Below are 12500 nucleotides of genomic sequence, written 5' to 3' on the forward strand. Positions count from 1 at the left end.
ATCTCTCTGTTTAGATGTGGTAGAAGAAGTACGAATTACTCCCTTAGTAAGACGTTGTCCCGAGAGAGGTGAATAAGTCATCTTGCTTTTCATCATGTCTTTAGAGATGATGAGGTCTCTTAGATATAAGTGATAGGTGGGCCAAAACACGCAGTCCGCATTTATACTCTCTCTCTCTCTCTCTCTCTCTCTCTCTCTCATCTCTCTCTCTCTCTCAAATATGATTATGAAAGAACTATTATAGGGAACTATGGTTTTTCGTGCATAACAAAAATAAAATGTATATAGAGTTTTCGAAAATCTTGTTGAAAAAGAGACAAAATTGAGTCTGTTTAGTATCCCTGTAAACGAATGTTTGTGTTGAGGAAGTGTGTGTGTGTTGGTGTGAGTAAGCCAAGACTATGTCAGCATACTTGAGTCAGCAGAGAGAGAGAGAGAGAGAGAGAGAGAGAGAGAGAGAAAGTCATTGTTAGTGAATTGCTGTTTATTCAATAACTGTAATACTTTCATTGCAGAGTTATTATAGTGATGAAACTAATACGATAGAGGATAGTGACATAGATTTTTGCTTTACAGGAAATTCATCAAATGAAAATTTTCATGAGCATTTTATCGATAAATCCTTTCTAGTATCAATTTGTCATTTCTTTAGTCAAATGTTTTCTTTATAGTATGGAAAAGCAAATAGGGGTTGTGGTGGCCGATGTGGTAACGTCCCTGACTGTTGAACTCGAGACTGGGGTTCAAGTCCCGCTCAAACTCGTTAGTTTTTATGGTCGCTGCAACCTCACCATCCTTGTGAGCTAAGGATTGGGTGTTTGGGGAAGAGTATAGGTCTATCTGCTGTCTGCTGAGTCACCAGCAGCCATTGCCTGGCCCTCCATAGTGCTAGGGTTGAGTGGAAAGGGGGCTTGGGCGCTGATCATATGTATGTATATGGTCAGTCTCTAGGGCATTGTCCTGCTTGATAGGGCAATGTCACTGTCCCTTACCTCTGCTATTCATGAGTAGCGTTTTAAACCTTTACAGTATATATTTCCCGACCATCTTGATGTGAAGTTTTATAAAACAAATGTTATTTGTACTTTTTTAGCAATTACAAAAGAAAAATCATATATAAAAGTATTATGCTCCTTCAAAAGACTTATCATCTATTTAAGTAATTAATTCTCTTCCTTCATAATATAATCTGCTAAGAATACCTATGCCATTTTATATATGCTGTATGTAAAGATGATACCAGTTCTCAATAAAAGTATTTTTCTCTTAAATGTCACCGAATTAGAGATTCATTTCCCCATAGATTAGGATTCCATTCGTTAATGTATCACATACAAGTAGAGTTAATGGAAATCTAATCTATTAACCTTTTAAAGCTTACTTACAAGATGTTTTAAAGTGAGGAGAAATATAGGGATATAACATAAGTGGAAATAAAGAAGAAATATTGTATATATCTTATTCATATGCAAAAAAAAAAAAAAAAACTCATTATGAGCGTCATCTCTAAATCAAGAAAACTAGGTAAAATTCGAAACATATTCATATGATTTGGAATTATTTTGATAAATGAAAAGAAAAGGAAGATAAAAAGTAAACTTTGATAACCTCGCTCCCCTTTTGATAGTTTGAACCCGTCTTTCATTCAGAATGAAATTCATCATTATTTTATCTGATCTTATGTTTTCTTCAATTACTGTAGTCTGGGGATTTCCCTGTTACATCGGCAGTGGTTCTCTCCCCTCTGGCGGGGTCAGAGCCCATTCCTTCTGCTTGAAGGGATAAAGTGGCCTCTTGCTGTGTTGACTCTCAGACCTCATTGTGACACATTTCCTTATCCATTATACAGGTATTAGTCGTCACCTATCCATGCACTGACCAGCAATTTATCTAAAGCTTTACTATTTCTAACCTTGGACAAGGAGGGCCAGATTGCTGCTTGCACCAGATATTGAGTGCGTGCATGATTGTCTTCAGGGATATTTCCATCTCCCTCTCTAATTGCGTTGATTGATTGATTTGATCATGAGATATTTTATAAGAGTCCAGTTTTTTATTTTAGATCAAATTTCTCTTTTGTTCCTTTTCTCATTCTTTCTGTCTGACTGTCTGTCTTTCTGTCCCTTCCTCTCTCAAGATCTATATTCTATCTGGTACTTGAATAAATTGCCCCCTTTCCAAATAAAACGAGACCGCAAACTGAATTCTCTCGAAGTTTTAAAATGCTCAAATCTGTTTTTTTTTTCTTGAAATATCCCCGTTTTATTAGACGATTTAGCTGTCCAACTCCTTCATGATCCCTCTTGAAAGCCCGGCTCCAAAAAGCCTCAAGGAATCACTCAGATAACTTCAACCTCCAAAGGACTTCACCCTCCAAAGGATCCTTTCTGCTTAAGATGTTCTTTCAGAGTCCTTTGGGTCCATTGTTTTATATCCGAGGTAGTAAAGAAAGTTTTCTTTTATTGAGAGAAAAAAATCTATTTCAACTTTCCTCAGCGGTTAATTTATGAATGAATGAATGAAAGATTTGAAGTTCTCTGGCATCCTGACATCGAAGGTCATTGACGCCGATATCGTTTGTTATAAATAAAGATTAAGAGGTTATTCAATTAAACCCAGAAAAGTAAATATGATATAGAAGTTAAATAGCATTAAGAAGACTTTCTTCTTATAAAAATGTCCAAGGATCTTGGCAAGGATAAACCTGCCATCCTCACCCCAGGCCTCAAATACATATCTATTTCTCTAGTAAAGACTAGAGATGCTCACATGACCTTTTGTGTGTGTGTGTGTGTGTGTGTATGAGAGAGAGAGAGAGAGAGAGAGAGAGAGAGAGAGAGAGAGAGATTCGTTACAAGATAAAAATACATCATTAATTGTAAAAAGAAAAATAAATACTTTCCCTTTGCACGTAAATTACCTTATTATGTCTCATAAATCAATTTCCTCAACAAATCCAGTCAGAACAAAAGATTTTCAACAACTGCCCTTTCTAACAATGCAGGGTAAAAATCTCACTGATATACTTCACAAAATTATAAAGTGTCAGAAAAACATTTCTTAGGAAAGTCTCCTTAAACAGACTTTAATCTGATATTCTCCAAAACATCTTTTTTTTCCACAAAGGTCAACAAAGTCTCAAGAGAAGACCTTTCTGACCTTCCGGGTGACCTTGAGGGAACGACAAACGGAGTAAGTAACATTTATCGCATTATAACAAGTACTCAAGTTTTGCCTTTTGTGTCCTAAGGAGGACGGGATTAATTAAAGAACCCCCCCCCCTCTCTCTCTCTCTCTCTCTCTTCTCTCTCTCTCTCTCTCTCTCTCTCTCTCCTCAAGTGATATTACACACCAGATTATATTATTTAGTTAATGTCAAGTAGGAGTAACCGAAAAGTGGTTGCTTCATTAATGAAGAAGGTCAAAGCTTTGATCAGTGTTTACGGAGAATGTCTTGTACAGCAAAGCCCGTAAATGGGAGAATGCCCAAGAAAGTAAAACAATAGTAAAGAGAAGAAACGATTACGATATCTAACGAGAAGAGGAAGAAGAAAAAAAAAATATTAAGGAAAAAAAATCTGAAAAAAAAAAATGACTAGAGAGTAGCGACAATCCTTCAGGATTTATAACGTCAATAATTTCAAAGTTTTGGTGAAAATCTATAAAAATAAATCTTTATGTTAGCTCGATGACTGAAAATATTTGGTCCAAATTATAAAGTAGCCTAAATTTTAGACATTCAATTCATAAATGTCTAAAATATCAACCAATTTATATTGAAAGTGGAAGGAAAAAATTATTTCAAATGAAATTGTCTAAGATGATGCTTTTTGTTTGATTTTATGATGAAATTGGGAATATCATTGAAGGTAATGTTCGTAACAAAACAAAGTGTATCTGATAATCTAAACCGCCTTATCATTCTAATTTATTGCATATTCAGGTTATCAAAATCCCTGCATTTGATTATAATATTAATTGTTGCTACGTACTTAAACATCATTCGAATAATCTAGCTTCTTGAAGAACTAAACCAGCACCTGGACTTCATTCATGACAAAATAGACGTGACCTTATTCAAAGGCGATCTACTTGAAGCTTCTTCCTTTGGAGTCATCTTCAGATCTGTCAGGGAATTCATCCACAGGCGTCGTGAGAGTATGTCGTTCACAGAGAGAGAAGGAGAGAGAGAGAGAGAGAGAGAGAGAGAGAGAGAGAGAGAGAGAGAGGAGTATTTAGTCTTTTTATTTAACTAATAACGGTCCATGTTTCCAGTATTGCTCTTTTTGCAATGTTCATTTCAAATTCCTCCTGTCGACATTTTCCTTTGTATTTCAACTCTTTATATTCTCTGTAATTTACTTTATTTGGGTCTTGGCATTTTCAGTAAACTCCTTCACCAAGTAACTTGTGTAATACCTGAAGAACCAATTTTCTTTCATAGGGATTTACTTATGTACTTTCTAGATGAAGTCAGTCACGGGACACCGCCTTAAAGGGACCCTTTTATAGACAGATTCTTAGTCTCTACTTAGACTTTCAGAGCTCCTCCTATCCTACAATTCCTTTCATGCATCCTACATCTCATCTTTGAACTCTCCCATCCACCAGGGAGACAACGCACCCTCTCTCTCTCTCTCTCTCTCTCTCTCTCTCTCTCTCTCTGTCTACATACTCTAACTTCGCTTCTATCAAAGGAACTTTTCCTCTCAAATGAATATCCCTGTTGCCCATGCAATCCTAACACCAAGACTTTTATGGGAGGGAAAAACCCAAGTGCATTTCTATTAGATAATGATTTCAAACTATAAAGCACAAAGGAAACCCAAAAGAAAGTAAAGCGAACTAATTGTAAATATATCAGTCTTTAGAATTAGAATTTGACAAAAAAAATGGAAACAAAGTTGAAAATTATCTTTACAAAAGTATCTTTTTTTATGTGTATATATTCCTCATTTTATTTGCACTCAGATTTCAAACAAAATTTTGATGTAATCCTACATTTTAAGGTCGAAAAAAACTGTTTACATTGAAAATTAAAGTCCAGTTGGTTATACAAAGCGTATATATATATATATATATATACACACATATATATATATATATATATACATATATATATATATATATATACATATATATATATATATACATATATATATCTACATATATATATATATATATATATACATATATATATATATATATCTACATATATATATATATATATAATCTATATATATAAATTATATATATATATATATATATATACATATATGTATATATATATATATATATATATTGGAATATGTGTGACGTAGAAAGTCAAGTACTTCGCTCATAGTTGCAACAACAGATGTTTAAACATACACAGAAATGTTGAGGTAAACACTGTGCATTTAGTATGATTAAGCGAATGGTAATTTGATGAAACTGTTCGCTGACATATTTTTTTCTAAGTAGATATCAACATCGAATCTATGCCAACAGTGTTTATAGCCTCCAAATCGAAAATAAGACAACTGACGATTTGAAGATATATGATGGATTGCAAAAAAGACAATATGTCACAAGGAGTAAGAGACAGAAATAATTGTGTACGGTTCATGATACACACACACACAGATATATATTGTGAAGTCCTGTGCGAGGGAGTTCTACCCTCCAAAGGACAACTTAACAGTCATAATTCTTTTAGTTTGTTTTTCTTTGTAAAAAGCTTTGCTCTCATGGGTTTCCTCGTCTATGTAACTTAAGAAGAGGCCTGGTCTATGTTACATAGACCTCCTTTGCCATTAACTTGTCAAGGCGCTTAATTCTCACCCCTTTCCCAGGTCAGCCACAAGAGATAAGCCAGATGTGAGAACAAAAGGTTCTCATAGACCGGGGCATCGTGGCACAAAGAAGAAGACCCCTGGTCATGATTGGCCAACACGCGGAAAAGGAAGGAGGGGTCACAAGATGTCATTGGCCCTCCAAACATGAAGACCGCCCCTGGAAGTCAAGATTACCCAATCAAGAGAAAAAGGGGATGGCCCACAAAAAATTTCACTGCTGAGCCTAAGGCTGTGAGGGGAGAAGAAGTCAGTTCCAGTCCGGAGGCCATACCAGAAACAAGAAGTCCCAGGAGCCAGCCAGTGCCTGCGTCCCCCAGGAAAGGCTCTTCCCCTGAAACCTCCAAGAGGCTCGAACTCCGCCTGAGTCAAAGAAAACACTCAGGACGAAGAAAGGAACCATCTGCGTTGACGTCCCAAAGAACACCTGCTGTGCCGAAGTTTTTAAGAAGCTAAGTACTGACCCCTGTGCGAGGGAGAGAGAAAAAAAAAAGTGCCAAATTGTAGAGTTGCATTGATGGGAATTCCAAGGGAGTGAAGCTGGGGGGGATAATTGTGGGGAATAGTTTTCTCGTAATAATGTGACAACCTATTCGCACCCAACATCATTTTGTTTTTCTTGTTTTATGTTACAAGTTTTCTTATGTTCAAGTAACAACAGTTTCTTTTTTTTTGTATAAAAATTGAAGTGCGAAGTGAGGGTTTTTCTTTTCTTGTCGGGGGCACATAGACAGATTGCCAGCATTATTTCTTTTGTTTTACGTGATCACCCGTGCACTTTTCTTTACCATAATTATTCATTTGACATTTATGTTCTGCAGTTTATTTTACTGAGTGATTTCGGAAAATAGAAATTAAGTGATACCTTCTTTCTTTTATTGTTGTTTGTGCATCTGAATGTATTTGGATTGCTAGAGAGAATTAAGCTTAGTTTTCTCTTTTCGTTTTTTTTACTGTAATCATTTCTTGATTTATTAACCATAAACTCGAAAACACATTTTGCTTTATTTGTCAATTGTAAGTTATCTCCTTAAGAGTTTTACGATCATTTTCTTTTTTTTTTGTTTGACTTAAATTAAACTATTGTATTTCGATTATTACAACAGAGTTTCTTTTGTCCGTGAGTTAGACTAAGGTTGAAACCAAATTGTTCCTACACGAATTAAAACTATTCCAACGAGGTGCAGCTCCAAAATAAATAAATGACCTCGGGTATTTTTGAACCGTTAATAATATTAACAGGTTCAGTCATATAAAAGAATTTTGAGTGTCAATTAGTCGCTCTGGATTGACACGAAGTCACTGTGTCAAGTGAAGAGATCAATTGATACTTTCTTTAAAGATCGTAATCTGCACAATTACGTCACATCTTTAAAGTGGGGGCCTGTGTCCGGGATATATTTTTTTTTTACTTAACTTTTGTTCATTTTCTTTTATGTTGGAATATAGTTTGTTTTAACTTTTGCTAATTGCTCCGGAAACAGTTTTGTTTCGGAGTTTCTTCGGTTGGTCGGAAATTTGATTTCGAAATCAGTGTGGTGATCTTTGATCTCGGTTGTTATGCAACCTGATTTGTTGTGTTCTGTTGATTTCATAGTGTAAAATTGGCTGACCAGAAGTCTTGATTTTTTTTTCTCTTCTTTCTCTCTTTCTTTTATCAAGCAGCAGTAATTACATTCAAGGTTCAAGGTTCAAGGTTCAAGGTTCAAGGTTCTATCGTTTCAGTCATGGGAGACGAAAATTCAGATAGAGTTTCTAGGTTCCTAGAGGAACCGAATGACTTTTTGTTAAGGCAACTCTTCCCAGCAGAGCTAATTGAAGTGAGCTCACGTGCAGATTATATCCAAAATGCAGGTAGAAAACAACAGATTCTAGAGGCCTTAGAGAGAGAATTTAATAGGCGTCAGGAAGAGCGTGAGTTGGAGATAGCAATTGAAGATAGGGACGAAGATCACTCCATAACTCGAGAACACTCTGTTATGGGAGGAGCAGCAGCAGTGCCAATGTTACCATCAGCCATGTCATCAAGCCAGACTGCCTACCGAACTTCAAGTCCAGCAGAAGTTGAATCTCATGAAGTAGTTCAGAGGTCAGAAGAGTCGTTGAGTACGAGAATGAAATTTAAAGCAGCTGAGCTCGAAATTGACTCACTGCGAGCTCAGTTGAGGAGACAAGGTCAGGATTCAAGACCCCCAAGGGCACAACCCATGGGAGGATTTTCAGAAAAAGATATGGCGGGACTCCTTCCATCCTATGATGAAAAGAATCCTGAAGGCTTCTTCCTGTCGTTTGAGAGAATACTGAAAAGTCACCAGATCCCAGAGGACGCCTGGGCTCGCCTGTTGCCCATAAAGTTAACCGGGAAAGCAGTGGATGCGTACAATGCGGTATCCGACCCTGTTGCGCACGATTATCGCCGGGTAAAGGCCTGGATCTTGAAAGCTTTCGAACTTGTGCCTGAGGCTTATCGACAGAAGTTCAGGAACTTGAGGAAAGGATCAGAAAACTATGCAGAATATTGGAGACAAATGAAGATTAGCCGTGACAGGTGGGTGGAGGCCTCTCTTGGAAATAACAAGACTTTCGACAGGATAATGGAGCTCATGGGATTAGAACAGTTTCTGCTAATGTTGCCACCAGCCACTCGGCAATATATCGAAGATCGACATATCACTGACCCTGATGAGGCTTCTATACTGGCAGATGAGTATACACTGAGGGAAAAGATCAGGGGCTCTTCTGGCTCAAGATGGTGCCCTCCTTCATTTCAGCCAAACCAGCCTTCCAGGCCATTTCGGGGTAATTGGAGCCCCAGGGGGCCGGCACCATCGTATCCTCCATCAGAGAAAGGAGTAGGCGGAAACCCTACACATGGCAGTGCTAAAAACACTGGAAGTAAGAACAATGGAGCCTACCCTTCGGCTCCCCAAGTAAGACAGTGTTCCTATTGTCACAAACTCGGACATGACGTTAGCTGCTGCTGGCTCAAAGGAAATTATGGACCAGGGGGAAAGAAGTTCTCTAATCAAAATCACAAGAGGGACGACCAAGCACTTAATGTTAATGAGGTTATGAGAAGACAGACATCATGCCAAGGGATGATGAAGAAGAGAGACATGGCCATAAGGCAAGGACAGGAAGCCTTCATTCATGCAGGATCTGTGTCTCTGCAGGACCAAGGTACCAAGCCTGTACAGATAAGGATTATGCGTGATACTGGAGCTGAGCAGACTGTCTTGCACAGAGCAGTCTTACCCTTCGATGAATCGTCCACCTTGGGAGAAACTGTCATGGTTCGCTACATTAAGGGAAGAGAGGAATTGCCCTTATATGCAGTGACTTTAAGCTCTTCTTTTATTTCTTGTACATTTCCAGTTGCTTTGGTGGATGAGGAACCCATGCAAGGGGTACAGTTATTGTTAGGAAATGACATAGCTGGACAACGATGTTGCACAGCATCATGTCAAATTCATGCTGACAAGAATGAAGGGGAGGTGAAGATTGAACAAAATGAATATCCAGCATGTGCTATTACCCGTGCTAGTACCACTCAACAGAAAAAGGACAGAGATAATGTTCCTACCGGAGCGCTTGTGGGTACTTTTCCCCAAATGCTCAGGGGAGTGGTGCAGCCTGGTTTATTATGTTCAGAATACTCGAGGGAGTCGCTCATTGAGGCTCAGAAACAAGACTCAGAACTTGCAAGGATAAGGGATGAAGCTGGATCCCTGAGCGAACTCGAGGCTGAACCCTCTGGTTACTATTTAAAGGATGATGTCCTAATGCACAAATGGCGGCCTAAGAAAGTGCCTGCTGATGCTGAATGGACCATTCTATATCAGGTGGTAGTGCCACCACAGTATCGAGAGGAGATTTTAAGGTTGGCTCATGAACAACCAATGGGAGGACATTTAGGAGTACGCAAAACGCGTGAGAAAATTTCCCGGGAATTTTATTGGCCAAATTTGAACAGAGGAGTTGCAGAATATTGCCGTAGTTGTCACTCGTGCCAAGTGATAGGTAAAAAGGATCCAAATCATCGAAAGGCACCATTGCAACCCATCCCAGTGGTGGAAGAACCCTTCTCCAAGATCATCATGGATATTGTCGGACCTCTGCTAAAGACAAAGAAGGGAAACACCCATTTGTTGACGCTAATGTGTGCGTCGACGCGCTTCCCTGAAGCGTACCCGTTGCGGACAGCGACGAGTCCCAATGTGTCGCGGGCTCTGGTACAGCTAGTGACCACATTCGGGTTACCAAAGGTTATTCAAACTGACAGAGGTAGTGTCTTCATGTCGAAAATCTTTGAAGGCACCCTTAAGGAGTTAGGAGTGCAGCACATAATGTCCTCTGCTTATCACCCAAAGTCTCAAGGTGCTTTGGAAAGGTTTCATGGCACGCTCAAAAATGCATTACGTGCATACTGTGAAGACCAGAAAACACGAGATTGGGACACAGGCGTGCCGTTCTTGTTGTTTGCTATCCGAGATTCATGGCAAGAATCTCTGGGGTTTTCCCCCTTCCAGCTGGTCTTTGGACATCAAGTGCGTGGACCTCTCAAACTTTTGAGGGAGATATGGACCCATGAGGAACAAAGTACTAATGTGCTAGACTATGTGGTGAAGTTCCGACAACGCTTGCACAAGGTCTGCCAATTGGCTCATGAAGAAATGAAGAAGTCTCAAGAAAAAATGAAAGCCTGGTATGACCAAGCAAACAGGACAGAAGCACGACAATTCCAAGTGGGAGATGATGTGCTCATCTTTCTACCTGTGCCTGGTAGTCCCTTAGCGGCCAAGTACCAGGGGCCATATAAGGTCGTGAAGAAGCTCAGCGAATTGGATTATGTGGTAGGGACACCGGACCGAAGAAAGGAACACCAGGTGTGTCACGTCAACATGATGAAACCATATGTTGTTCGGAATACCAGTGGTAATGCCACTGCCCAAAACCCATCACCAGTCACTGTGCCTGTTCATGTATCAGTAATAAGGAGACAGGTACAGCAAACAGAAGAGGAGGAAGACCAGAACCCTCAAGGTGAAGAAGAGGAGGAAGAACAGGATACTTCTGGGGAAGAAGAGGAAAAAACCAGTTTCAAGGGTATGCCACTCGAAGCCCGACTTAAGAATTCGGAGGTTCTCAGAGACTTCAAGACCAAGGTCTCTCACCTAGCTCCCCAGCAGCAAGAGGATGTCCAAGCTTTAGTGGAAGAGTACGCAGTGCTGTTTCCTGATGTTCCCAGCCGGACAAATGTAATGGAGCATGATGTGGACGGGGGAGATGCACGCCCAGTCCGTCAACACGCGTACAGAGTATCACCAAAGAAGAGAGAACTGCTTGGGAAAGAAATTGATTACATGCTCGAGCATAGGATTATTAGGAAGAGTTCCTCACAGTGGAGTTCACCGTGTGTGTTAGTGGAAAAGCCTGATGGTGGAGTCAGATTCTGTACTGACTATAGGAAGGTGAACAACGTCACAAAGCCAGATTCTTTTCCCTTGCCACGTATTGATGACTGCGTGGATACCATCGGGAATGCTAGATATATCACCAAGTGTGATTTGTTGAAGGGATATTGGTGTGTTCCGCTCACTGAGAGAGCCAAAAGGGTTTCAGCTTTTGTAACACCTCAAGGATTATTTGAATATAATGTGATGCCCTTTGGGATGAGAAATGCTCCTGCGACATTCCAGCGGATGATCAACAGTCTGGTACAGGACATAGAAGGTATTGTCGCATATATGGATGACATTGTTATCTACAGTGACTCTTGGAAAGAACACCTGAAGAGACTAAAAGCCCTTTTCCAGAGTTTAGCAGAGGCCAACTTGACAATCAACCTCTCCAAGTGTGACTTTGGACAGGCGACAGTCACCTACTTGGGTCATATAGTAGGTCGAGGATCTGTTCGCCCAGTACAGGCAAAGGTTGAGAGCATTCAACAATTTCCAGTCCCGCAAAGCCGCCGAGCATTGCGTCGGTTCTTGGGAATGACCGGCTATTACAGAAAGTTCTGTGAGAATTACTCTACCATTGCTTTGCCTCTCACTAATCTTCTCAAGAAGAATAACAAGTATGTTTGGTCTAACCATTGTCAAGACGCATTTGACTCCCTGAAGAGGTTGCTAAGTCTATCACCGGTGCTGAAAGCACCAGATTTTGACAGAGAATTTGAAGTAGCAGTAGATGCCAGTGATCATGGGGCTGGTGCAGTCTTATTGCAGGAAGATGATCAAAACATGAAACACCCTGGGGCATACTTCTCTAAGAAATTTAACCGGCATGAAAAGAACTATGCCACTGTAGAAAAGGAGCTATTGGCTTTAGTACTTGCCGTAGAACATTTCTCTATTTACCTTCAATCTAATTCATTGCCCACTAACATCTTTACAGATCACAATCCCTTAACATTCTTGCATGCAATGAAAAACAAGAACCGCAGACTACTCAAATGGAGTCTACGGCTACAAGAAGTAAATTTGAACATTTTGCATATTCCAGGGACTCAGAACATTCTAGCAGACTGCCTTTCAAGGATGAATTAGAGTTAGGGCGTATGAAAGTAGTTTGGGAATAATTATAACTGCCATTTGGTTTTTTCTTTCCAGTTTTCTTTTTTTTTTGTTAGTTATAATTTCACCTTTTTCGTGAGAGCCAAGC

This window comes from Palaemon carinicauda, chromosome 25 (genome assembly GCF_036898095.1).
Source record: "Palaemon carinicauda isolate YSFRI2023 chromosome 25, ASM3689809v2, whole genome shotgun sequence".
Taxonomy (NCBI): Eukaryota; Metazoa; Arthropoda; class Malacostraca; order Decapoda; family Palaemonidae; genus Palaemon; species Palaemon carinicauda.